At 37.2% G+C, this 26,126-nt stretch overlaps 1 long non-coding RNA gene across 2 annotated transcripts; it reads left to right on the forward strand.

Annotated features, from left to right (window-relative positions):
• The first annotated feature begins 1,451 nt into the window (after window positions 1-1,451).
• Window positions 1,452-21,546, forward strand: LOC113942863. 2 transcript variants are annotated; one of them, XR_003526082.1, is made up of 4 exons: window positions 1,452-1,483; window positions 6,213-6,294; window positions 20,016-20,095; window positions 21,287-21,546. It is a non-coding gene; the product is annotated as an uncharacterized LOC113942863 (long non-coding RNA). The 2 variants fall into 2 exon arrangements; XR_003526081.1 differs by lacking the exon at window positions 1,452-1,483 and having other exon boundaries at window positions 6,170-6,294.
• The last annotated feature ends 4,580 nt before the right edge of the window (window positions 21,547-26,126 follow it).

Below are 26,126 nucleotides of genomic sequence, written 5' to 3' on the forward strand. Positions count from 1 at the left end.
TTTAACCACTACAGCTTATTCAAAGAGTGTGGTGGTTGGATTTTTTGTTTATTTTTTAAACCAATTGTAGGGCAATATGTGAAATTCATTAAACATTTGACTCAATTCACTGTTTTCCCACAAAAAGAAAGGTTTAAAATATGCTTTTATTTAGATTAGAAAAATTTAAAAGATATTGAGCTTAAATTACTTCTTTATACGAAAAATCTTTTATTGATGGTAAAAAGATAGATTAGAGGAACACTTAGGCTCTAAAGGTCATTTTGAACACTTCGTAATTCTGGTTTAGAATCTTGTTAAGTGATATTGAGCAACCAACTAATTTAAATGTGCAAAGAAGACTGTACATCAGGGAGTTGGTATGTAAGAAAAAACAAACCAAACTCAAAAGCAAAAGACATCTCAGTAAAAACTTCTGTGCAGTGCAAGAATTTCCAGTACTCTCATTTTAATTTAATTAACTTCAGCAACAATTAAGTCTTGCATGGCAAATATTCTTCTCTTTGCTTACTTCAGTCTTCTGTCAGCTATTCCTTTGATTGTAACCACCAGCAGAAAGTGTACTTGGGAGTGGCAGTGGCCTCATTTTAGAGAAATATGAAACAGGTTAGAAAAACACTAATAAAACTTGGGAGGAAAATAGTCTATGATGTCAACAGAACCTTCAAATCTATGAACCACATTTATTAAAAAAATAAATATACACTTATGTCACGGTCTTGTCATTAACATTTAATGTGCAAAGAGTGTGTGAGCATTCTATATTTAATTAAAACACAAAATTATGACTTCCATCTGCACATGCAGACCTGAGAAGGAGCTTAAGGTGCACAAAAAATTTACATCTGGTATTCAAATATTAGTGTGGGGGGGATATTTTAACCACATCAGATATCGCATCATTCCTCTAGTGTAGAATAAATGTGACACTTTATGTATTAATGTTTGAATACATTTTCAATATTTGAAGTTTCTCAGGCACTTGTATAGAGTTTAAATCATGGGAGGGGAATCACAGCTTCCCAGGGTCAGGAAATCTCTTCAGTTATTTACATTAGTTATTTTTATTTTATTTTTTGGTTCCTTTGGAAACACACACAGAATGTTCTTTTTCTCAGTGCTGCTTTTTCAGTATATCTTTTATTCTACATTTGGTGCCAAGGAGCACAGACCATGTTAAATCTAAAGAGCAGTCTGCAATCTCCTTAACCATATGCTATTTTTACAGCAGGTGACCTGTGGAAATGCTTTTTGTCAACCAAATCCTCCTCCTCTTGGCTTGTCACTCTGCTTGTTTACACCGGGGCTAATCCTGGTGCTGTCACACTGCAGCCACCGAAGCCACCATCTGCTCTTTGCCCTACTCCAGCCTTTGATCAAACAGTAAACAAATCCTTCAGGATAGGGAAGAATTTCCTGGGTGTTGACCATACGGCAACATATTTGGTCATTGTGTGGAGCCTGTGTAGCACTGTAGTCACTGGTAAGTAATATGTCTTCCCATCATCTTCACTTGGAGTTGCAGAGATTTCTCTATGCAGAAACAGATCACTCTCACCTACCTCAGAAGTGGCAACGGTATTTGCGCATGGTTTTGAAATAAGGTTATCAAGTGGTCATTATGTGTCTCAGAGTGGCAAAGGCTAATATCATACAGGGAAAGGGAAAAGACCATGATGACTTTCCTGCAGTCCTGAAACATATTTGCTGACAAGGAGTTCCAGTGACCCAGAAAGGTATTGATTAAGAATTGTTTTCTTGGCTATGCTTGAACAGACCTGAAACTCAAATGATAAGACTGGATAGCTGCAAGAGAAAATCCAAAATGGCAAAGGGGATCCTGATTTTTTGACAAAGGAGTTGTAGTGGCTGAAGCCACTACAATACAGACCAGTAAACCTTGGCACATCTTGTTTTTGCTGGGAAGTCAACTGCTGAGCAAAGATGGGACACAATATATCACTTTTCCCTCTGTGTTCATGGGGTTGGAGCACTGAATAGTACAATTCTTGCTAAATTCTGCAAAACTGCATCTGACATTGCTTGAGGTAGGACAGAGGCTAACACAGTTGCTGAGTAAGCATGACTGGTGGGCCTTAAAATATCTGTATACTATAACAGAATTGCTGAACTAACAAGCTGCTGAGACAGCATAATGAATAGAACATTGCAATAACTTCATGGCTAAGACAGCTGTAAAAAAAGAAAAGAGAAGAACTGTCTCTCTGCCAGTTTCAAAGAACTGCCTCCCCAGTCTCTTTGTGTTTGAACTGGAATGTATTCAGCAAAATAGCAGAAGGACAGCCTGGACAGCTGAGAATGCATGTGGTCAGTGGGTCATGGTATTATAAGGAGATAAAAGACAACTCAGAAATTCATCAATGTGGGGTCAGCAGAAGAGAATCAGCGTTGCAGGTGCCAGGGGCTGAGAAAGGTGAGCATTTTCTCCAATAAGCATGACATACTGGGCAGGATGTACCTGGATCTCTCCATGCTTTTAGTGTGACTTCTAGGCGCCAATGGCTGAAGAGTGACTCATAACCAGAATACTATGCTGCAAATGACTGTGTGCTATGGAGTTTATTATAAATATCCTCTGCCTTTTATATAATTTTGTTACTTACCTTATAGGATTGCTACAAAGATAGGTAGATAGATACATACACATATACATACATACATACATACATATTCATTGCCATGTTTAATTTATGATTAACTCATTGTTCTGTTGCTATAATTGTCTGTAGTCATTAGCTGGGTTTTGTTGTTGTATTGCTGACTTGTAGTTACATTTGCTGCTGCTGTACTTAGTGGAATTTGTATAAGCTACCAGTCAACATAAGGTATTAAAATCATCACCTCCTGAACATTGAGGATCCCTGTGGTTTTGCTTCTCCCCACTAAGTAATTTGTATTAGTTATCTAATATTTACAGTTATGTCTTCAAAAATTAAAAAAGAGTAGGATACTGATATGTAATCATTCATATTGCTAACCTGTTAGCCTGGTTTCTGGTATATTTAGTCCAAGAGAACTAGCAAAACTACTAAATTACCATGATAACTAGCATGTCTGGGAATGCTTTAAAGGGTGATGTGTTTGAAAACATTCCCAATAGGCTGTTTGAATGTCATCAACATGTTTTGGTTGGAGGGGAGGTTATTTGTGTGGACACCAATTGCGCTATGTCTGTTGGCTACAAGAACCAAACACAAAACCTATTTCATCTAATATAAAACTTACACACAGCCTTATGTGTCTTTCCTGCTCATGTCCACGAAACTTTTGGAACATAGCTCTGTAGCTTATAGTGGGACTCCCTCTTTTCCTCTCTATTATTATCAGAATAGTTTTGCAAAATGAAGCTTTGTGAAAAGTTCCATTGACCAAAGCAGGGTTGATAGCATTTGAATTTTGTATAAATATATGCTAAGATCCTCAGAACTTAAGAGAACATGACAGTTTCTTGTAAAGGTATGGACCATCTTGTAAAATAAATTAATTATAGATCCCATTCAGCATGTACCAAGAGCCATAAACTGAGTATTTAATATTTTTTCTTTATAATTAAATTATATTATAATATAATATGAGATTTAATATTGTCCTTTAGAGAGAGCACATGCTCCATTTTTTCACATACTTTTTCTTTAGAATATTTTTTCATTTACTTCTCATTCTGTATTTTAATAAAAAGCAGAAAAAGTATGCAAAATATAACACATTGAACTTTTCTTTCAAGCACAAGCACAATGTTTATTCTTGAATTAATGAAAAAAACCCTATGTCAGCATATTTAACTGAGTTTATATGAATTTGAGTCATTAAACTTAAGTCTAGACTCAGAATGACTTTTTTTCCCTATCATCTGGTTTTAATTGGATCATAATTTTATGTCTTCAGAGAATGACTCTCACATGTTACTAGTATTTTGGCAAAATATCTGTAGAGATATTCCCTCTCACTTCCTATGTAATTTTCAAAAATTCTTAAAGATCTATTTAACACTTCAAGGACTATTCCTCTCCTCTTCTGTTTCTCAGATTAATTTTGAAAATGAAGGGAGGAAGTCCCCTCCATCTCTTTTACAAAGTTAATTTTTCCCTTGTGGGATAAATCAATAAAATGGGATACGTAAAAAGAAAATCTTCAAGGAAAGGCCCCCTGAGCTCCCATGGATGCTCACTTCAACCAAAAAAAGTTTGGAAATGCATTGGGGATCAAATATGCTAGTCATGGAAAATCCATGCCTAAATCCAAGTATACCAGAGTGAAAACACAGAAAGCTACAGCATTTCCTCCCTCTCAAGAGGCAGCATTTCAGTTACCAGCCATGTTAACAGCAGCTGTTCCTGCTGTGCCTGAGCTGTCCTTGCTCCCCTTAAGGAGTGCAGTATTAATGTCCCTGCTTAGTCTGTGCTCAGATATCTGTATTCATATTGGCAGCTATTCCTCCTTTCTTCATCTCCATCACAACACTCAATATATAGCCAAGACACTCTGATTTTAAGATACCTATTACAATGGAATATACTAAACATGGAAAAGTACAGTGCTGTAACTGAAAGCATCAATAATCCCTGGCAGAGAAACAGGCATACATCATGATATATCAGAATAACAGTAAAAACGTTATACGCATAGCTAAATTATAAACAGTAATAAAGAATAAATAAGAGTTTAGGAAGCATTTTTGTCACTTTTTCTTCCCCCTAAAATGAAGTGAGATGAGAACACATTTTCAACATGGTATCTGCAAGCATTAGCACTTGTTACTTCATTGCCACTTAGTGAAAACTAAGATTCCAGTTAATAACAACAACAACAAAAAAAGACTCCTGAGTCTGAGTCTGTGCTGAGGTTTCAAGAACAGAAATTAATAAAACCAGACATTATGGAAATTATACTGTCAAGATGTTGCTTCTTGTTTAGCCAAAATTAAGGTGGACTTTTCACTGTACTCACACAAACAAAAAGCAGTCTGTGCTCTGAGAGAGTAAATCTTGTCATCCATAATTTTTCCTCAAAAATGAATTGCCTAAATAAATAAGAAAATAAATAATGTTAAAATGTGACTGGAGAGTTTACTCTGTATCTCTTCTTTCATTCCTTTCCATTTATTTGACAATCTCTTCTTAAACTATCTCTGCTTTTCATTGTATTTCTGAAGACTCAGTGAAAACCTATGTCACTGCCAGCTGCTGCTACACCCGTTTTATTTTCGCAGCTCTCTCCAAACTTGTGCATAAATCTTGTTCATGAGGCAAGATTTTGCTAGTAACCTTACGCAAAATAGCCAGTAGTGTCATTAATTGGCATAAGATTTATTCTTTTACCACTGCATGGTTAAAATTTACAATTATGTTTACTGGGGTTCTGTGTGTATATTAACAGGAGGCTGGATGCCTCACCGGATTCCTTTCTGCTGTATTCAAAATTATCATAGGTGTTATTTATACCACTTATGTTCTTAGTGCCTTTGCCAAAAAAGAAAAGTCAGTTCAACACAGTTGTCATCTAAAAATAAACACCAATGAGATCTTCTTCCTGTGGGCTGTAAGGTCATTCTGTAACTCAGCATGGTTCATTGATCTCTTCTACCCCCTGCGCCTTTCCAGATTTATTGGAAATCTGTTCAAAGGAGAATATATCTTACTACCCACTACTCTAGGAACTGCTGCTAAACGCTGAGTAAAAGATTCTCTTCTATTCTCTTTATTCCTTGTCCTTAGAGACAGAACTGAGGAAAATCTTCCCAAGTCTCTCAGACATCAGCTGAAAACAGATGAGCCAAACAGGTTGAATACCTTCTGCTGCTCTTCCTTTGGACAAGTTCACTAAGTTCAGGAAACACCTTGGGACCAATTCATGTCAATGTGCGTCTGTATTGCTTCTGTCATTAGGGTGAAGAGCCTCAAAGTAATTTAAGTCAATCATCAGATTACTAATAAAGAACAGCACTAGGCAGAGGTCAGAAATGTCTGCTTTGTATTTACCTTCCTTTTAATATTTCACAGTATTAAACAGTACTGGGAAGAGAGAAATCACATTTCAACTAGCAAGAGAGATATCTATCTACCTGTTTATTTCCTGTCAAACTAATCATATCGTGGCATAGGGTAGTTCAAGCACCCATGTAAACATACGTAACTTATTAGAAAAGATGGAGTTTCATCCACATTCACTCAGTTTATGTCCCCTCTTCACAGTAAATCTTGAAATAAAAGTTAAAACACGAACGTGTGCTAGGAATTTTTCTGGAAGCTCAGCAGCTGGAATATAACCACTGAGGTTTGCTTGATTTTTTGTTCTTTTCCTTTTTTCTTTCTTTAAAACAAAGGTTTCTAGCAAGATTAATATATGTGCACTCGAGCCAGCAGTATGTGTTGGATTAGTACAGCAGTTTATGAGCAGTAGGATCTTACAGTCAGTGGAGCTCCCAAAACAAAGGGCTCACCTTTTGGAGTGGCCCTGGAAAGTAGTGTGCAAAAAGGGAGAGAGGCTCAGTACATCAAGGAGAAGAAAGTTGAAGCACTTGAACTCCTTTGATTCCTGCTACAGAGGCACATCTGACAAAACAAATTTGTGTCAGGTTTTTTGCGAAGTGTTGTCTTCTGCTTTCCCCTACTGCTGGGCCAGGCAGCTGCATGCCCCTTCCTCATCTGTGCCTCATTCCTCTCTTCCCTCTCTTCTCTCTCTTCTCTATTCTTCTTGATCTTGAACATTCACCAGCTTTTGGCCTGATGTTTTTGCTGCCAAGCTTATAATGGTGGACTAGAAAAGCTATGCTCCGAGTCCTAATAATTTTATACTCTTTTACTCACCAAATAAATCTGAGAGGATAGTCTCTTTAAACCATTATCTGATACACATAATATTAACAGTAGGGTTTTTTCTGTACCTCATCTTTCTTCTTTATCCCAAAGGTGAAGTGGTATTGAAGAGGAAGCATAGTTCAGGAAAGGAATATTTCTCTTTGATTAGACATTCAAACACCTCTGTAACCATCAGTCCCTCTCACATCTCTGGCTTCATGGCTTCTCTAACCTCCATCCAAGAGATTCCTTTGCTTTCTACCCTCAAACAAATATTTAGCTCATATTGTAAACCTTAACTAAATAAACACAGTGGTGTTTGTAAAGAGTTTTTAAGTCCATGAGGTATTACTTCAGTCCAGGAGAATGGTATACAAGAAACTCAACTGTTGTACTTGAACACTGCAATTATGCAGGAGTTCTCTGTGAATTTATCTTAAAAAGTCTTAAGGTCTTTTGCCTACTATCACTGTTGCATATTTCATTTTGTAGTCAGGGTGTAAATTACTTAACTTATTTATCAGTGATTAGTGACAAATTAGGTGGCGAATTGCTCAAATACTAACTTTCTTCCACCCCATGGAAACCAAATGCAGCTCTATTTTCAATGAGGCATGATCTGAACTTCAATAGATACACAGGTGGAGGCTGTCCTCTTTCTGCATACATGTTACAAGCAGAGCAGCAGATTTGCTTTCTTGGTGTGTTACACCTGCGTGAGAAGCACATAAATAGTGCTTTGTACAACTTCTTTTCTTTCTTAAATTGGGTAAACATTGTCATAATTCCATCCCAAAATATTCTCAATTGCAACAAACAACCAGGGTCCCTTCTCAGCATACAGTAATTTCAGCTTAATTTTATAGTCCAGTCCATGAAATAATCAGAGCTCTGCCCTCGAAGTTGAATTTGACTAACTAGCCTAAATTCTGAAGACTTCCATGAACTCTATGAGCACCTATGTCTTCCGATATTGCAGTTTCTGCTTTGTAATGCTGGCCAGAAATTACCTGTTTGTTTTGCTAAATAGGTATTATTTTTTGGTTTAGTAGCTTTCCCAGAAAATCTAAGATATCTCCACATATTTTGCAGATAAATGTTTAACATTACCTGAAGGGGTATAAAAGCTGTATTTTCTAACACTGTTCCTGGAGAAATATGGTGAGACTGACCCCTCATCATTACGGGTAGTGATGTCAGATGGGGAAAACAAACATGCAGACTAACAACAATATTAAGGAAGCACCAGGATATCACAGCACTGAACACCGTAATGTTTAGACACCTTTGCAAACAGCAGTTGGAGATAGGAAAGAACCTTACAAGATGATCCATAATAACCAGCATTCTGAGCCAAGAGCTATAATGCTACAACATGGAAAAACAGCTAATCTAAACTAGCAGAGAAAAGAAACCTCCCTCAAGTTGTGTTTAAATTTCACAGATAAATTAAACATGCTCCATTTATATTTTTTCTAAGATGTGTCAGGGTTTAGGGCCTTAGAGCAAGAGGTGGAACCTAGAACTTTCCAACACCATCTATGAAATAAGGTTTTTAACCACAGAGTTGGTGAGCCTTCTCTCCTTCTCTCTTCCTCTCACTCTTTCTTTTTTTTCTTCTTCTTTTTGCTGTAGTACAATGCCTATTTTAGTAGGTTTAGTAGGTTTCCCCATAGTGAAATTGCTTTAAAATGAGTTCAAATAGTTGTTAAAATAGGATTTACCATAGATTTTGACTGTCCCAGGCCACACATAGACAATTGCTTCCTATTTAGGGCAAATTATAGGAAAAGTGGCTCTGAGTTATTTCAGACAGAGTGCAACTGAAGCCCAGGTCCTCTGGGTCTGAAACTTATGCTCGAACCACTGACCCTTCTGTATAAAAGGAATGCATTGAAACACATACTCTTACAAAAACGGCAAGTGTGACTGAAATTTTTGTAAGTGTCCTCACAGCATGCCTGCTGGATAGAACTTGTTCAAGTTTCCTGGTAATGTTGCATCTAAATTATAGGTCCAAGCCAGCCCAAAGCTATACAAACTTGTCTAGCCTTGTTAAAACTTGAAGACTCTTGGACAGACAAAGCAAGACTTCAGGTATGTGAGGAACCCTAGTGCTGAAAACCATGTCACTTCTATAGTTCAAGTGCTTCCAGAAGAGTAAGTCATCTGAGTTGAGGTTTAAGGATGGTAAAGCTGACTTATAGTGCTTAACTTCCACCTAACTCCCATCTGGGGAACTACAGCGATTTCTGAAGTTATACATCAATTCACAACTGTAGGAAAATAACCCAAAAATACTGTTTTCCCCATAGATGCATTATTTTAGTCTCCTTCTTATATGCAAATAAAAATTAAACTCATATTTCTCAGCATTATATCCTGAGATATATTATCCTTCCATTTCAAAATCATGTGTGAAAGAAAAAGGCTACTTACAGAACGTGCTGAGAATCTGTAACGATTTTGCAGTTAATGCTTTTATCCAGACATGACTGAACTTCATGCCCTCCCCAAGCTCTTCCCATCTGCTCAGTGAAACATAGGGTAAGAAAACATGTCACTGCTGTAAATTGATCTTGAACTTTCCTGCCTCACATTCATGTCTTCCAAAAAATCCTTAAAGCTGTAACTAGAGCACTGATATACTCAGTTAAGAAAAAACATTGAGTTAGGCAGCCAAAGTCTGTCCATCTTCTTTCTACTGTGAAACTGGAGTCATTTCGCTGAAGGTGAAGGTGTAAGTCCTTATTTATTTGGCCAACAGCATTTCTAATTTATGACCTTAGCAGATTGGCTCAGGCTCTCTTTGGACTTAAGCGAATAAGTAACCTATAATATCCTCCAAACCAGGGCAACAGGGGCAACTTTAAGTGCTACACTTCACTTCTGAATACACAAGTTTATTGTGCATGAGGGATCTTTTATTTTATCAAGATTGCTGAAAATATAAAAGGAACTAAATATACCTACACTAAAATTACCTCCAGAAGCACATTTAAATAAGACTTACACAACTCAGTTAGAGGGGAAAGGCAAGTACAGAAAGCGTCTGCTCTGATTTACTGTAAATCTCTCCCTGGGTGATTTTGATGACTCAAGAGCAGAGAAGCTTAGAAAAATATATATGACAGAGTCAGATGCTGTTAACTATAAATAAAAACAATAAATACTGTATCCCCCACTATGAAAGAAATCATAGTGCCTTGAGCACTGAAAGAATAACAACGGCACCATAAGAATATTATATGTCATAAGCATTTACAATTAACAACCAAGAGGAGGGAAAAAAAGTGCCCTAAGTCCCCTTTTTTAATAGACTTTATATTTATGAACAACAAAATTAACAGGCATGGCCTAATTCAAATACTACTGTAAATATTATTTATTAATCAAGAAAGTAAGTGAAATATTTTAACACAGCAAAAATTTCAACAGTACCATCTGTTACTCTAAAAAAGCAGTAAGCCTTTAGCTCCTGTAATCATCTCAGTGTAACTGAATAGGTCTATGTATATTTAAAAAAAAAACCCAGGCAAACAGTCCTATTTCTGTATTCTACCCTCACTTCATATTTAAACCAGCCCATTTCCAGAGCCAGATCTAGATCTTAAAGCCCAATTATGTGTTAAATATCAGCATTGGACAAAACTCTGCCAAAGTTTAACAGCTATTGAACCTGCCTGATCCATATACCTTTAATAAAAATTTTCACCAATCATTCTAAAAAATGTTTATTCTGTTTTTAAACTATTTGGACTCTTTGTTCAAGTTCTTTTGGGCTTTACTTATTCTGGATAAGCTGAAGCTTTCAGTAGGATCAAAAAGTCTTTTTCCATAGATGAAATTAATGTCTTTTAAATACCATGAAAACAACATTTAGGTAAAAATAGAGTTTAAAATGTATTGCAGTATTCTTCACCTAGTATCTGAGAGTGAATACTTAAAATTATAAAGCAAAAAGTGAGTTGTGTTCACACAGAAAGTGTGTTAGGCTGAGATTCAGAAGACATTTGCTTTGCCTTGCCTTTTTCTTGCCTTGGTACCACTCATCTGGTGATGATGTTGGGAACATTACCTGGGCTATAGACTCAGTATAAAGTTAAAGCTACCAGGATCATTTTCTGCCAAGGTAGCCAACTATAATAAACTATATCTTTAGTTTTTGATTCTCTTAAATGTCAGAACATGCAAGATCTCCTGACTAATGGATCAAAGCCTGTGGCGACTCCTGAAACGTGAATGACATAGGTTTGAAACCTTCCTGTCCTTTACTATAAAAGATTGAGGTTTAGTATTATGCTGGAACCCTGTTTAGTTTATCTGTACAGATGTAGCTTCTGGCTCTTTCTTCTACAGTGTCCCCATCTGTAAGGAGGGGAATATAATGCCTGCTTCCCCTGTGCCACACATCACAATCTCTAAAGGAAAGTGTTAACTACCTTCCTTAACAAAGAAAATGAACTGTTAGAAGGTACAACATAGTATTCCTCCCCTTGTAATATTTGTAACTCTTCCAAGCCTACATCAACAGAAACCCATTTATGCCATTACTCACTCTAAAGTTAAAATATGCTGCTGGAACAGTAGCATTGCTTTCTATAATGGTTTCTAAATGTGTTTTACATATTTTGTTAGAGATATAATCCTGAGAAATATTAAATCAGACTACCATAACTTTCTCATAGTTTTAACTATTATTTTCATTATTAAAATTGAAATCACTACATATTTAATGTTACTTAATATGTCAACTATACAAGCTGCAATTCAGCAATATGTTCTGCCACCAGCTTTTAAGGTGTTTTGTTTAAGTTGAGAAAACTTAATGGGAGTTGTAGAAGACAACCATTTTGTAATCAGTGTCATGGTGATGCAGGGCTATACATTACTTTTAAAGCTTCAATATGCAATCTCTATTATCTAGAAAAGACAGCTATTAACACTGTGTCTTGTTCTTTTGTTTGTTTTCTAATGAGTGGTATTTCAGTGTATTTTTGTGTTCTAGTGAATTGGGAAACATATTTTTCATCGGGAAATAGAAAATATTGCTATGCAAAATGTCTAATGAGGCATTTTTCACAAATTTTAGGATTCAAAGTTGAGAACTAATGAGTGCCTTGAGTTGAGCAAATAGTAGAAGGTTATGCGGTGGTTGAGAACTGCTTTGGTTTGCTATTTGCTAATTTCCTGATGTTCAAATAATTTCCTTTAATAAAGAAAGTATAACTTTTCTCTTTTATATTTAACATTCCTTCCCACTCAGAACCTTTGGTTTGTAATTAAAAAAAACAGCCAAACAAAAAAACCCAGTATCTGTTTATTTTCCCAGAGTGTTTATAGTGTAAAGTCCTGATCTTACATGGTCTTACATGTGTGAATAATTTTAAGTGGATGAGTAGAATTAAAATGTTTGCAGAAGTATTTATAGGAATAAGGCTTAAATCCAGTTGATAGTCACTGCTTGTGGAAAAAGTGCTCTTTTTTTGACATAGGACTTGCCTTTGTTCCTTCAGATTACTCAGCTCATGAGAAACTTTTCTCAAGTCTGAGCATGTCTTCAGTGTTGGTAGATAGAAAGGGAAAGTTTAGATACTTAGAAAAGACAAGAGACATGGCATGTGCCATCAAGGACATTTGCTACCTTTATTAATAGAAAAGGCAGGTAAAAGTATTAGGTAAAACAGCTTTTCCTTTCATACCTGCAAAGACACAGTAAAGAACAGGACTTAATGGTTAGATGCAAAGGAACAAAACTCCGTGTTATCATGGGAAAACATTTCTTAAGGTAGGTATTTAAGATAAAGATTTTGGTCTCCTAATCTTCTAGGAATACTATGAAAACCACCTCTACAGAGAGACTTGAGTCTGAGACCTATATAGTGGAAGAAGACAGGCATTTTTGACCACAGTGGACTTTCATTTAAGCCAAGAACTCCCTGCTCTTTCCCTTTCCTGGCAGTCCAATCTGCAGGAGACAGGGAAAAAACAATAACCCTGAGACAGGACACACTGGGGGGTGAAGTCTCTGGGAGTGGCTCTGTAAGTTGCCCTGTCTTCTTTAAGAAGGGCACAAGAGCAGAAGGAAGAGCATGGAGAATAGTGTGGGAATAGGGAGTAAGTGATAACAAATTGCCTGCCTGCAGAGCTGATAGACACCCATGGAGCCTTTTGTGCCTTTTAATTCCCTGGGTACCAGATGGATGTGGTGATGTGCTAATCTTGAGCACCTCTGGACCTTTCTTACCACAAAAGCAGCTGGGAGGCAGACATCTGCACTGTGAACTTATTGTGTGAGATGATTCTCTCACCTCCCTCCCCCACCACTCCTGATCAGTGCTCTCTTTGATGGATGAAGCCGTGTGTGTGTGTGTGTGTGTGTGTGTGTATGTGTGTGTGTGTGTGTGTGTGTGTGTGTGTGTGTGTATTCAGGGATGCCTGCAGAGTTTCCCTTTTCCAGGAAAACCAGGGCTAGTTTGAGGAATCTGGCTAATGGACAGTTTTTCAGATATTCCCACAGAAGGAAGTGAACATATGACTAATAATGAATGGCCTGATTAATAGCATAGTTCTGGCAATGATGTCCGTACGAAAAATGGTACCAAAAGTTAAGTTACCCTGAAATGTGCCAGGAAACAGCAATTCAGGGTGAAATAGGACATATTTTTAATTTGAGACACTGCCAGGTTATTTCTGACACCACTATCTTCAGTCAGCTTATTCAGAGACATCCAGAGGCCACACGTGGCTCCCAAAAAGCCTGCCAACAAAGAAAAGGCTGGCAATCTCATCCATCTTTCCTGGTATTTCAATTTCCATCTTGCTGGAATTGGAAACCCCCCTGAACACCAGGTAGGTATGGGCAGGGCTAACAAGAGTCTAAGGGGCAGCAGCAGCAACCTGGGACAAGCTGGATGATTCTGCACTGGATTTGTCTGAGATGGAGGCTAACTTTTATCACAGCAGCCTGTATGGTGCTGTGCTTTAGATTTGTGATTAACATAGTATTGATAATACATTGATGTTTTGGCTACTGAGTAGTATATGCACAGCATCAAGGCTTTCTCTTTAACTCACTCTGCCCTCTGCAGTGAGTAGTCTGGGACTGGGCAAGAGTCTGGTAGGAAACACAGCTGGTAGAACTAATATGAACTGGCCAAAGCGGTACTTTGTACCACATAGAGTTATGTTTGGCAATAAAAGAGGTGACTGTTGCTTGTAGATTGGCTGGACATTGGTCTGCTTGTGGGGGTGATGAAAGACTACCTCTACATCTCTTTTAGTTCCCCCCCCCCCTCTTTCCTTGCTTTATTAAACTTCCCTACAACCCACAACTTTTCTCTCTTTTGCTATTATTTTCTTCCTGTCTTTCTGGAGAAGGGAAGGTAGATTGAACAAGGGACTATATTGGTGCTTAGATACTGGCCAGGATCAAATCACCACAGGTCCTGTGACATTTGCTCGCAGTCGTGATCTTTCTGGCCTGGAGTGACATATATTTGGTTTGCTTGCACTCTGCCATACCTCCAACCTTGTTTGACATGCCAAAACTCTGACTCAGAGATGAGAAGAGAGAAAGAAAATTATTCCTCCAAGATTATTGGGAGAATGTGGCTAGGCACAGTCTCAAGAATGTTTTTTCAGATAAACATCTATTTGGCTTTTCTCCGTCTCTGTGTTTATATGTCCTTGCACTCTGACTGTGAGAACCATTTCTGGAGTCTGAAGGTCATTGAGGGATTTGTAGTCTTATATGATATCTGCTTGTAAGGCAAAGGAGGACTGCTTTGTACTACTGCAGCATTTCATTGGAATAATTTGGATTAGTGGCCTTTCTCAGACACTGCATGCAGATTTTACTCTCTGGTTCATTCCACTTGTTTGTGCTCTTCCGCTGTTACTGTGTGCTGTTCAGCACAGCATCTGCTAGGCTACTAAAAGCCTGGAGTCAGCAGCTGTCAGTTTATACTGTTAAGTTTTCCTTTTACTCCTTCTGACTGGTGCTGTGGAAGCAAATACTGCAGCCTCACTCCCCTTGCTTGCCAGGCAGCTGTAGCTCTTCTCAGATTCCAGAGAGTGAATCCATTAGTAATTTTTTATCAGTCCTCAGCTATCTGATCTTCCTGTTACACATACTAGTAGAATATGGCTCAGAGATGGTAGTCCCTACAACACCATCACACTGTTGGTCTAACACCAAGGAAACGTAATTGTGCATCATACTAACAGCTGAATGTTGCTTAAGCCCTGCAACACTCACTGGAGAGAGCAGGCTTGAGCTTCTTTTTCTTTGTTTTTAAATGTGTTAATTTCCAATAAATTGTTTCCACAGAAATTCCTTTCCACTATCTTGGAAAGAATATAATCCAACCAAACAAAAAAAGTCACATAACTATCATAGCGTTTTATAACTTACATTTTAATGCACATCACTGGAGCTGCTGACTGGTAGCAGTCTAATGGTACAGAACCAAATCAGAAAGCAAACAGCTTATAGTGCAGTTTTTCACTTTGCTATGAAGTATAGCACTGCCAATGGATGTCAAAGATGGGTCCCAAGAAGTGGAGGTGAGAGAGGTAATTACATATAGCTTACTCCCACCCCAAGCCTGCAGATTTTTGTGGCATATGAGGCAATGGTTCTGAGCTAAAGTCAGAAACAGTCCTAATGCAGGGGATGAGAACATAGTTAAATGTATAGTTAAATGCAGTGAAGTACCATTATTTAAAAGATACAAATTATTGTTGTAAATAGAAAAGTGGGCAGAGTGATGTTTTTCCTTATCTCTTTTTTAATCCTTAACAATTTACTCTCTTCTTTTAAGGAAATTCTTTGTCACTTCAAATGTTAAATCAATGTCACAGGTGCATGGTTCTTTGTTTTCCCTGTAAGAGTGCATATTGCTTTACAAGCAGATGCTATATTTTAATAAAAAGGTATTTTGCACTGAATTTCAATATAATTGAAATGGACATACTATTACATGCTTTCAAGTGTAATAAAATAGATTCATTATAGTATGAGAAGGATTTCGAGTTTGAAAATATATTTTCTTCAGAATATTTAATAGAAAACAGCATATCATTCCCCTATATAAATTGATAGAAACGGGATGCAATCACAGTGAGAATGTGCACCCATTAACTGGACCTGGAAAGGAAGGATTGTGATGAATATGTTTGTGATTTTCACATCTCACAGATAAATTCTATCAACGAGAAATGAAAGTCATTTATAGCCTTAAAAAGAAAAAAAAAAGAATACAGGTTTCTGCGAACTGTATGGTAGGTCCTTGCATTCAAGGACTTCTCTGCCTAGCAATACCTCATAAATTGGAGTAATAAATACTCCATTTGCTTACAACTAAATCTGATACAAAAAACCACTAGAGATTAAGATGTGGCAAAAGTAAGTGAACCAGGATAGACACTGAATAAAGGGATTGGTGTTTTTATCACAAAAAAACCATAGATGGATCTTAAGGAAGGCTGAGTTCTGTTCCTGATTTGTCTGCAGAGGGTTGGTGTATTCTTGATCAAATCATATAGAGACACTTCTAACTGAAGATGTGTACTTATTTAGCTGTCTCTGTGACACATCTAAAAGGTAATGTGGGATCCTGTAACTCAAGCCAATCAAACTTAGACAACCATACGTTTTTAAAGGTAGGCTTTAGTGTGGTTACAGAGAGAAGATGTAAAGCTCTCGCTTACTAGATTATTTGTAAATCACTTTAAATCACTTTATTGACAGTTACCAATTAGTTCTTGAACTACTTTAATTTTGCGTAGTCTTCTGTTCTCCAAAGTAGTTTATGAAAGATACCATGTCCTCTCCAGTCATGATATAAAATTGAAACCGTGGAAGTCATTTGCAAGAGGTTTTGTGGATGCCAGACATTTTCATGGATTCAGATGGCAACTAAATGCATCACAGAAGACAAATCCAGGAGCTATCAAGGAGAAAGATTATAGCCTCGATTCAGAATTCCCTGCACACTGCTACAACCTCTGTTTACATTAATACGAATTATTACATGCATCTATTCTTCCTCTGCTAGCCACTGTTAGGAAAAGGGTAGATGGAACATGACTTCAACCTAATATGCTCATTTTTATTGTTTTAAGTACTGAATGACTTCCCATCACACCAAAGTAACTAACTGCATATATTCTTTGAATGACAGTGAGAAAGGAATCAGATTAAGAATACAGTAACTAAGTCAGTGGTGTTCTCAGACTTGTTTCTGTTTTTACCCAAACCAGTAAAGACTGTGACTTGCTACTTCCAACTGGCATACCTTTCAAAGAAACTGTGATAAGCTAATGGTCATATCAGTCTCATCATATAGCATACAGTGCAAGAAATGGGCAAAATCTTCCATAAAAAATACAGCTATTGTAGACTGCTGATTCCTTTTTATTCTGAAAGAAGACATGAAAATTATTGTTCTGATTGCTTACTCTTTTCTAGAAATAACTGCAACAGCCAACTTCAGTAGCATATTGTGCCAAATTGTAATTATCATGGGTGTGGTATAAAACCTAAGATGTGTAGACAGAGAAATAGACTTCTATTTTAGAAAGACCCAGGTATATAACTTACTGCAATTTCAAATGACAAATAAATCTGGGAGCTTTTAATGTTATACTAAAAATCCTCTCTCTGCACAATTTTTCCTTTCCTCAAGGTAGTTTCCCCCCTTCTATTTCAACCCCCAAACTTCTATGACTCACTTAATGTTTTCACAAATATTCCACACTTACAACCAGCATAGCAAGGACTGAAGAAGTGGTTGTCCACGGCTTTATCCAATACCAAAAGTTATTTCAATGAAAATAGAGTACAAAATTCATTCCCACACTTCACAACTAGGTCTTTCAGAGATTGCAGCTTTTGAACAAAAGTATTATAAAACACAGAAGGAACCCCTTGAGTTTTGATATTTGAGGAAATTGTCTCTCATATAAGAGAAATTCTCATCTGAACCAAAGGATCGAAATTGTCCCTTACATTTTTCTGTAAGTTTATAACTGTTTATAACATTCTGTTTAAATAACACATAGAAGTCAAATGCATAGAAAATTCGCTGCAAGTTGCTGAATCCCATAGCCTGGCAGAGGAGAGTCCCGTAGTCCTAGATCCACTCAGCAGTCAGACTGAGCTAAGTACCTATCCTAGATAGGTATAAACTTACATATGTACACTTCCACAATACATATATGCATACTTACATAATTGGCCATAAAAATTACCACAAACAGAAACATTCACACAGATATAGGTAGCACAGGCAGCTTTGCTGTTTCCATCTCTCGCAGGATGGTCTTTTAGTGGGCAATTTATACACATAGTATGGATCCCCTCAGCAGCTGGCTTTAGTTACACAGCCTACACAGTAGCTGACCACAGTAGCAGACCCCTGGATCCTCTTGTTTCCCAGTTTCCTCATGCACAAAAACACGAGACACAAATGAGTCTGATCTCTGCACCTCACAGTTTCCCCAGTTGCTGGCTTGGATCACCTGTGTCCTCTCAGACCACACTGGTCTCTACAGTTGCTCCAATACTTCGCTCCTAACCTTCTGCCATACTCACCAGCTAGTCCAGATGGACTTTAGCCAGTGAGCACATGCCAACACGTACCATTCTAGCCTCTCTAGTTGCTGACACCCAAGAAATGTGGTCCCTATGATATATGGTCCCCAGTTCCGTCTGCTGATGTTCAGGTCTCCATGCACACACATGCATGCCAAAAATAAGAGCCTTAGTCAGAAAAATAGTTGGAAATAGAATCTGATGGGAGTACAGGACAGCCTGAGGTGATCAGACATGTTGACCAGCAGGCTGATAAGAAGTACCTGGCCCTTTATCTCTTTATCTCTCTTTTTTTCCATTGTTACTTCACAAGTCATCCAGATCCCTTCCTTTCCCTGCCTTTGGTTTCTCCTCTAATTGTCTCATAACAGATTTGTAAAATATCAAAATACTCCTCCCTTCACCCCACAGCCAACTGCTTGCCTTTATAGGCAGTATCCACTCTCAGTCTGTAAGGAGGCCTGGAGACCCTCACCTGTTGACTGATGGTGATGGGTCTCAGTCACAGCCCAAGGGGCTGACACACTCCTGAGATGCCCTGAGAGGGACTGAGTTGGAGGAACTCATCCTTCTGCTTGCTGTTGTGCCTCTGGGCTTCTTCAACTGTGTGGAGATGACCCTTTAATCACAAAACCCGTCACAGTACAAATCCGTCTGAAATTGCTTTTGTCTGTTTGTTTTGCAGCTATGTCATGACAATGCCATGTTGCAGGTCTGCTTGTGTAGGGACAAAAGCACATTTGCAAACCCTGTAAGATCATATTTCAATCAGCTATTGCTTTTTGGGTAATCTCTATTCAGAGAGGAATCAGAAGTAAAATTTGTCTGTTTACCTATTCATGGCATCTCCCTTGCACCTAAATTTTATAATTCCTGTTCTAAATTAAATGGGGACCTTCACTATGTGGAATGAAGTCAGACCCTTTGAGAGTCTCAAAACAGAGATCACCTCTTCTGACCAAATAAGTTGCTTAATCTTCTTTAGGTATAACTGTTAGATGAAACTGAAGGAAGAATGGAGAATATAGTCACCTAGGGCATGTCAAAAGTAAGATTGCCTCTTCTTACATAAAAGTAGTTGTAGAGAAATGAAAACAATCTATAGCATCTTGAGGAAGTGACCTAAGCCAGGCCAGACTAATTACAGACTGAAATGGCTGATATCTCTCCACTGATAAAAGCAATCCAGGGTGATAAACTCAGATGTAAACACTGTAGGCACCAATATTTAATCTGATGAATCTCACCTTAAACTCATTAGTTAGCTGTGTAATAGAAGAGAATGGGATGCTGCTATAAAAAAGTTTGAAGTCACCTGCCTTTCAGCATGTGTAATAGATATATATATATATTAACATGAGAACTGATGAACTAGAAACTGAAATTTCTGTACTAATAAAGTGTCTAAATAAGGTAAAATGCATCTCTTTCAATATTTTCTGTATGACAGAAAGGACCAGTAAGCTTAACAGGTGTTTAATGCAAATATGTTTGCATTACTTTTAGAACAGCATGAGCTTAAGCCAGAAAACTCCAGTCCAGAATTTTCAAGGGGGAAAAGTTTTAATTTTTTAAAAGTTTCTATTTTTTTCTTCCAGATTTTAGAGGATTTATTAATTAGAATCTATGAAGACAAGATTAGAAAAAAACCCCCAAATTAAACATTATCATGTTACAGGTAAAGAAACCAGGGTTTTGTTTGTTTGCTTTTTCTGTTTGTTTTGTTCTGTTTCATTTTTCCAGGAACAATATTCCTAGCCACTAGACTACTAATTCTTGTCTTGTTTCTGTCACATGACAAGTCAGGACAAGTTAGTCACATTTACCTGATAAAGGCAAATCTTGGAGGAGCTAGGCAATATATGACTTAAGCAATGGTGAAAATTTTGGCTTTCTGCTCATAAATTCATGTTCAGTGTTTCTTCAGGTGCCTCCTTGATTTGATATGGCCATTTAACTGCAGCTTACTTAAAGGCAATTTATTTTTTGTATTACATTAGCAGTGATTCATACACTACTTTGGTTTTTTTCCTTTTTTCTGTCCTTGGTATGCCTTACAAATTTTGCTCCGTATTACAGTTCTTGTCATGGTTCCTGGAAGACTGATTTGGCAGCTGCCAAGATGCAGTCAGAGGTGAGCTCCATGATAGGGAAGTACTTAAGCACAGGTGACAGGCTGCATGGCAGCAGCAGCATGACATTTTATCTGGAGATACAGACAATGCGGGCAGTAGCACATTGCATTTGATACACACAGGAGACAGCTGTGGTAAGTGTGGCAGTGTACAAGTAAGTGCTTTGAAAGATTATGACAGGCAAAATCTGACTTTTATTAAGAAATGGGGGAGAAAAAACCAAACAAATAGATTCTATACCTTGAGATCAATTTCATCCTACATTAAAAAAGTTATATGTATACTGTATATGCGCTGCATTAGAAAATAGTTTCCACACAGTCCCAGACTTTGAAAAGGCTTGAGCCTCCCTGCCTAATGTGCATTAAATATGACCTTGTTCCATAAGTGGTTCCACCAGTTACATGACATGAGTAAAAGTGGCATTGGTAGTTTCCTATTTGACAAACACAAACCCAGGTATGAAACACTCATTTTGGTTTAAGTTTCCCTTAAGACATATTTAATTTCTGTGTTGTTCATAATTCTCAGCAGCAAAAATACCAATAAATGGAATACTGAACTTCTGGAAAGTTAGAAGTCATGTGTTCAAGAATGAGTACTAATATCTCTCATTCATTCATCATTGAATTTTATTTTAAAAGACCTTGAAAGAAAGAAAATAAAGGGTAAAATGGTTAAGTGAGACCCACCACTGGCTAACCATCTTTTTATTTTTTTTGATCCTTTTACAGATCAACTCCGATGTTGTCAGTGCAGAAGAGCCAGCAGTGGAGGTGGCTTTCTGTAACACCAGTATCCCCCACAGCTGGAGTCTGGACAAAAACATTTCCGTCATTCTGGAACACATATGGAGAGAGATCAAAGAGATATATGTGCTACTAGGCTTTTTTTTTTTCTTCACAGTTACCTGGATTCATGACATTTATTCTAAGCACAGCTGTTACTGTCTTTCAGCTGTAAAAAAAAAAAAAAATACAGAGGAAAAAAATCCTTTTGGCATATTTTTCTCCTGTATCTCTGCTGTATAAGGTTTGTATTTGATTATATACTGGGTAAGATCCTTAATATACTTAAATCAATATAGGTTAAATTGAAATAAGTAGAAAGAAGTAGAATTAAAATAAGTAGAATTATGCCACTTAAATATTTTACAATTTTTAAAATTTGGACCTTGTGACATAGCCAGAAACTTTTTTCTTTGGTACCAATTACCAGTAAGTAAAAAGAAATCTGACACAGGATAAGGAGATGATATTTATCTGCATAACAAGCCTTTATGCTATGTTTCTTGTTAAGAGCTTGCATTGAGGTTTCATTATTTTCATCCCTGAAGTTAGTAGGCAGTAAGCTCCAATTCTTTGTTTTCCTGCCCAGTCACACATTCCTTCAGGAGAAGGACATCTCCAGAGCCCTCCTACCCTAGTCAGGAGCATGGTACCTCCCCTGGTCTGTGTTTTACAGGTATGGAGCAGTGATGTACAGTGTAGCCAATCATGTAAAAAAAGTGAAACAAAGAATTAGCCGAGGGAAGGGAGCTGGGAGATGAAGAGCAACTTTGTTGGTTCCCAGGAAACTGCAACCTGTAAATTCTTGCAGCCGTGAATGGTAGACACATCATCAGGTCCTAAGTAGAGAAGAAAGGAGGTAATGAGACAGCAGTTTTCTGTAGGATACAACCTTAGGTAATTGTTTTTGCCTATCTCCTCCGGCTCTCAAAAGAAATTCCACTGTGTTAACCGCAGAGTTAACCCCAGCAGAGAGAGTGAATTACAGAAATATGCCTAAGGCATGGGATGTGAAAGAGACCAGTTTCTTTAACTGCTCCAGACAACTAATAGTCTCCCCATTCTCAGGAATTCTACACTGTTAATAACACCAGATTATTCTTTGGCAAGGAAAAGGTGTTTGTGTTTTATTGCCTCAAGGTTGCTTTTTTTCCTGCAATTTAATGGAATTAGGAAGAGAGAAAATATTTACTTGCAGGATAAATGGAAAAAGGAGAGTACAAGTGAAAATGGAAAGCAAGAAAATGAGAAGAGCAAACTTTAAAACTTTAACAGGAAAAAACCTCTGAAACCAGCACAGCTATGATAGTGAAATGAACTAAAGAATATATATAAAAAAAATGAGCATTCTAATTAAGAAAAAAAGGCAGGCAGAAGGTAAAGTCATAAGTAATTCAACTCCTAAAACTCGTAGAAGACTGTTGAGAGGCACCAAAGAAAAAAGAACAGAACCTTGGACATATTGAATTAGAAGAAATGCAAGTATCAATATACCAGGAAAAAAATAATCCTTTAGTATTTCTTTTGAAGTGAAAAAATCAGTCTTTTCAAAAATAATGCAAAAAGAACAGTTTAATAAATATTACTTTTCAGTCTTGTAATAATATACACAATATTTTAAATTTCAGCAGAAACTCAGGAAAATTTTTAGTAGCAGCTTATAAAGTTAGATATTTCAAAGAAGTAGGATTAATAACTTTAATCTAAAACTATGAAAAGAGCTGCGCATGTGCTTTTATGGGTCAATAATATTGATTTTCAATAAGTCTTGGACATGAGATAAGTTCCACAGAAGTGGAAGGAAACAAGTGTTTTCTCGATATTTTAAAATCTGTAAACAGAATGACCACATGACATATATATATATATATATATATTACACAAAAATGTGAAAGTGATAATGTAGGATGACTTCATTAGCCTTCTCTAATTTTTTTTTTAATGTAAATCAGCATGGGGTTATAGAAAACAGATTGCATAAGCTAGATTTTTATTATTATTATTTTTTTAACCATAACCTCTAATAATAGTAATTTTCCAGAGTACTTTAAATTTAAAGGCTTATGGTTATTTTTAGGAGAATAGAATAAAAAAATACAGCAAAAAAAGCAAAAAAACCTCCCAAACTAAAACATGACATATTACTTCGATCAGACTCAATGTTTAAGAGAATACTTTTAGTAATGGTGTCCTACAGGCAATTAGTTCCTATTCTACATACACTGGAATATTTTTATTAATTATTAACACCAAATAGATATTTGGAGAAAGAAAATAAAATTATGAGACATCAAACCCAAGCAGAAGTAATCCAACTCTTAGTATCTCTGACTATGAATTCATCATCATCATGGCTAGGCTTCACGAACGAAGATTTGAGAAAGGCTCTATCCACATTTGTTACAAGCATGCTGGTGGCTTATAATGCCGATACGAGATAGGCACGTCCGATTACAAAAGGCACAGCAAAAAGACTCCTTAGGTGGTACATTCTGCAAGACACGGTTCTTTCTGCACTGTCTTTTCTCCTCAAGAGTGATCCTGTGTGCTTCCTCAAAAGCATCAGCAGCATTATAGATGGTGTGTCTCCAGGTCTCCCGATTGGAGACCAGAGTAGATCAGTTATGTTGATCAATATGGCCAAGGTTGAGATGTTGTTTCAGGGAGTCCTTGTATCTTTTCTTTGGGGCTCCTCTCTTGCGGCAGCCGGTGGCAAGTTCACCATAAAGCAAGATCTTAGGGACGCGGTGGTCCTTCATCCTTGAGATGTGCCCTGCCCAACGCAGCTGTGTTCTCAGCAACATGGCCTCAATACTTGTGATTGCTGCTTGTTCTAGAACAGATGCATTGGTCACATAATCTGACCAGTGAATATTAAGGATTGTACGGAGGTAGTGTTGACGGAAGCGTTCTAGGAGACGCAGGTGGTGGCGGTAGATGACCCATGATTCAGATACATATAAAAGAGTAGACAGCACAGTGGCTCTGTAAACACTGATCTTTGTACTTTTCTTCAAGTGTTTATTACATCATACTCTTTTATGGAGTTTTCTGAAAGCACTATATGCCTTTGCCAACCTGTTGTCTATCTCCCCATCAATCTTACCATCCAAGGAGATGAGGCTGCCTAGGTAATTAAACTGCTGGACTGATTTGAGCTCTGATTCGCCAATGGTGATACGGGGATGATGGAAGACTTCCTGAGGTGCAGGTTGATAGAGAACTTCTGTCTTCTTTAAGCTGACTTCCAGCCCAAAGAGCTCAGCAGCGTCTGCAAAGCAGGATGTTAAACGCTGCAGGGCTGCTTCTGTGTGGGTGACAAGGGCGATGTCATCTGCATAAAGCAGCTCCCGGACAAGATGGTTTAAGGTCTCTGTGTGGGCTTTCAGTCACCTTAGGTTGAATAGGCTTCCATCAGTACAGTATTGAATGTAGATACCATCTTGATCATCATAGGTATTAAAAATATCAAGTTCATTTCACCATTACAAAAATAACCTTTCTAGTTTAATAGATTTTCATAGATTTATATCTGAGTCTGGCAAAGTCAAGAGGGATATATATAACTTAAGACATATATTATTAACTCTTGACTAATGGTTAATAATTTACTGTTTATGATGAAAAATATAAATAGCAATAAATACTACTGTAACAATCTTGGAGAAGACAAAATGAAGGCCTAGGCTTTCATGGCTATTTAGTATTTTTATGATGCATTTTATTATTATTTAAATTCTAGGCATACTTACAATTCATATGTAGGAATGGGACAACATTACTTCAGGAATTTCAAAAATATTCAGGACACAAAAAAAATTTACCTGATTTAAATGACTTAAAAATTTACATGGTTAGTCTAAGCGTTTTGTGTAGGGTCCTTCTTCAGTCAATTTGGATTAAGCACCCTTTTCTGAGACTTGTGAGGTCTTAAAGACAGATTGCCTAATCTGTGAGTATGTGTTAAAGATGTCTGTGGGTAGGGAGAAGAGACATAAAAAAACCAGGTGACCTAGCACAGGGCAAAAAATATGACTGACAGGGAAGTATCTTAAATTTTTATGTGCTCTAGAGAAGGTAAGGTGCAAATTGCAGCTTTCATCTTTGCCACTGCACTGTTGTGCTGTGTGCTGTATTTCAGTAATTGTTCCATTTCCAAACCATTACTTATACTAAGTAGAAGGTAGGTCTTACGCTGGATATCATGAATATGATGGTGAATATCTCACAGCTTATAGAGAAAAATGCAGCGGTTCTTTAGACATAAGTGCACCATCTCATTTTTCTACTGAATTTAGGACCACAAGAAAGATGACACTGCTGACATATTTATTCATCTCTTAATCATTTGTAGGACAGCATTTTATGACAACAACCCTGAGCTGATAAGGGCAATACAAATACAAAATAAAAATGTAATTCCTCAGTTCTGCAGCTTTTCACAGTCCACGTATTCAGAGAAACTGATTGCCTTCCAAAACTAGTCCTTTCCAAATAACAACCACATGCCTTTGTAATTCTGTTGAAAGCTCTTCGTCTACTTTGTCAAATTCATTTTAAATTCTCTTTTAAAGACTGGAACTTTGATGGGTTTGGTCTAAAACTTTTGACTCATTGAAAATGATCTTTATTTAAGGGGCAGTTCTGACATATAAAAGGTCTCTTAACTCAGATTTTTAACTTGAATGAAGTACAGCAAGCTAGACAGGCTCCAAAATAGCTATCACCTAAAATATGGGACACCTATGATCACAGTACAGACAGACACTGAACTTGAATTTAAGGT

Source organism: Corapipo altera, unplaced genomic scaffold (genome assembly GCF_003945725.1).
Source record: "Corapipo altera isolate COAL_440 unplaced genomic scaffold, ASM394572v1 2b, whole genome shotgun sequence".
Taxonomy (NCBI): domain Eukaryota; kingdom Metazoa; phylum Chordata; class Aves; order Passeriformes; family Pipridae; genus Corapipo; species Corapipo altera.